The following is a 3,037-nucleotide window of genomic DNA, read 5'->3' as shown; positions in this document are numbered from 1 at the left end:
TTAGTACCAAGAAGATATGATCTAAACTTATCTAAAGCAAATACAACCCCCAAAAGTTCTTTTTCGGTTGTAGAATAATTCAATTGAGCATCATTTAAAGTGCGTGAAGCATAATAAATAACATGTGGCTGTTTATTTTTCCTTTGACCCAAAACAGCCCCAAGTGCATAATCCGATGCATCACACATCAATTCAAAGGGAATGGACCAATCCGGGGGAGTTATGATGGGTGCCGTGGTGAGTAAGTCTTTTAGATGCTTGAATGCCTTCTCACACGCCTCGTTGAACTCAAAAGACACATCCTTTTGGAGTAGGCGGCATAGGGGTTGTGCAATCTTGGAAAAGTCCTTGATAAATCGTCGATAGAATCCTGCATGGCCAAGAAAAGAACGGACCTCTCTAACCGACGTAGGAGAGGGTAAGTGACGTACAAGATCTATTTTAGACTTATCAACTTCAATTCCTTTTTCAGAGATGATATGACCCAAAACTATACCTTGTTTAACCATAAAATGACATTTTTCCCAATTCAAAACAAGGTTAGTTTCCATGCATCTTTTCAAGATTAAAGTGAGATTATGCAAACAAGCATCAAATGAGTCTCCAAACACACTAAAATCGTCCATAAATACTTCAATTATCTTTTCAACATAATCAGAGAAGATACTTACCATGCATCGTTGGAAAGTGGCCGGTGCATTGCATAAACCAAATGGCATACGACGATATGCAAAAGTACCAAATGGACAAGTAAAGGTGGTCTTTTCTTGATCATCCGGCGTTATGACAATTTGATTATAACCCGAATAACCATCAAGAAAGCAATAAAAAGAATGACCGGCTAACCTTTCAAGCATTTGATCAATGAATGGCAAAGGGAAGTGATCTTTCCTTGTTGTGGCATTTAGCTTTCTATAGTCAATGCACACCCTCCAACCGGTTTGAATGCGTGTAGGCACAAGTTCATCTTCTTCATTCTTCACCACAGTCACTCCGGATTTCTTTGGCACAACTTGAACCGGTGAAACCCAACGGCTATCCGAGATAGGATAGATCACCCCACAATCTAGAAGCTTGATAATCTCCTTTTTCACAACTTCCATCATTGGAGGGTTGAGCCGGCGTTGAGCCTCTCTGGTTGGTTTAGCCCCCTCCTCTAAAAGTATGCGATGCATGCAAGTTGTAGGACTAATACCCTTTATGTCGGCCAAGGTCCATCCTATGGCCGTCTTGTGCTCTTTCAACACCCGAATCAATTTCTCCTCCTCCATTGCTGTGAGGGATAAGGAAACTATGACAGGCAACGTCTCATTGTCTCCCAAATAGACATACTTCAAATGATCCGGCAATGGTTTAAGCTCAAGAATGGGTGCCTGAATCACTGAAGGTAACAACTTGTTAGTCGAAACAGGAATTGGACTCGGTTTTGGAGGCTTACCAAAGTGTTGTGGCAATGACTCAAGTGCAGCAACCATCTCGGCCTCATCTTCACTTCTAGGCACGGCAAAACCAGATTTTTGCCCAATTCCTTGTGCAATTGTTGTTTCAAGTGTATCCCTCTCCAAAGAATCGAGAAATTCCTGCGCCAAATCATCAATTATATCAATAGAAAAGCAAGAATGATCGTCCTTAGGAAATTTAATACTTTCAGAAAGATTGAAATCAATGACTTCCCCATCAAATTCCATCGTTAAAGTTCCTTTAAACACATCTATCTTGGTGCGGGCTGTTTTCATGAAGGGCCTCCCTAATAGAATCGGTAATGGGGTGGAATGGGGTGAATCCTCCATGTCAAGCACGTAGAAATCCGCTGGAAAAATCAAGTTATCAACCTGTACCAAAACATCTTCCAAAACACCCTTTGGATATGCATTAGAACGATCGGCTAATTGAATTATCACACCATCATTTTTAAGCTCACCTAAGTTCATAGATGCATAAATAGAGTATGGCATAACATTAATCGAAGCCCCTAAGTCTAACATGCATTGTTCAAACTTAGTATTACCAATAACGCACGGAATTGTAAAACTACCCGGATCTTTGCATTTAGGGGGTAATTTCCTTTGTAACACAGCAGAGACATTTTCACTTACCTGGACCACCTCCTTGTTTGAAATCCTCTTCCTCGTTGTGCAAAGCTCTTTTAAGAACTTGGCATACTTAGGGACTTGCTTGATTGCATCAAGGAGCGGAATGTTAACTTGAACTTTCCTAAAGGTTTCCAAAATGTCCTTTTCACTCTCCTCCTTCTTTGATTGCCTAAACCTGCTAGGAAAGGGCACGTTTAGTGGAATAGAACTTGACAAAGTCGAATTTGGACTTACCTTAGGCATATTGGACGGTTTTGGCACAATAGGGGGCTGCGGCAAAGATTCTTTCACCCTTGCTGTGGCCTTTATTCCTTGTTCCTCCTCTTCTTGCAGCAACACGTCCTCTTCTTGACTTGTTTTGGACGTGCTTGGGGTGGTTTCGACCTCCTTACCACTTCTCAACATGATTGCCTTGGCAGATTCGAATCCTCCCCTTGGATTGACAATGGTTGAGCTAGGGAGCTTGCCTTTGTCTCGGAATTGTCCTACAAATTCCGCAATCTGCCCAATTTGTTTCTCCAAGTGATCCACCCTTTTGTCTTGGTTTTGCATGGCTTTGGTTTGATCCTCTTGCCCCTGAGACAAATTGGTAAGTAATTTAAGAAGTGTTTCATTTCCCAACGACGTACCTTGATTGTTTTGGGCAGGTTGTGCTTGGTTTGGATTGGGGCCGAATGGCTTGGTGTAGAACCCCGGGGGTTGTTGTCTAAAGCCTCCTTGTTGTTGAGGTTGTTGAGGTTCCCTCCACTTGAAGTTTGGATGGTCTCTCCAACCCGGATTGTATGTGTTGGAATATGGATCATTCCTTGGTTGATTGTGGCTCGGAAATCCAATGGCATTTGCACTCTCCCATCCCCCATTCTCAATCAATTGAGGGCATTTTTCCGAAGGGTGTCCTTGGATAGAACATACACCACATACAATCGGTCCTTGTATCTTCATTC

The sequence above is a fragment of the Pyrus communis genome, chromosome 4 (genome assembly GCF_963583255.1).
Source record: "Pyrus communis chromosome 4, drPyrComm1.1, whole genome shotgun sequence".
Lineage (NCBI taxonomy): Eukaryota > Viridiplantae > Streptophyta > Magnoliopsida > Rosales > Rosaceae > Pyrus > Pyrus communis.
This window is presented reverse-complemented; position numbering follows the sequence as displayed.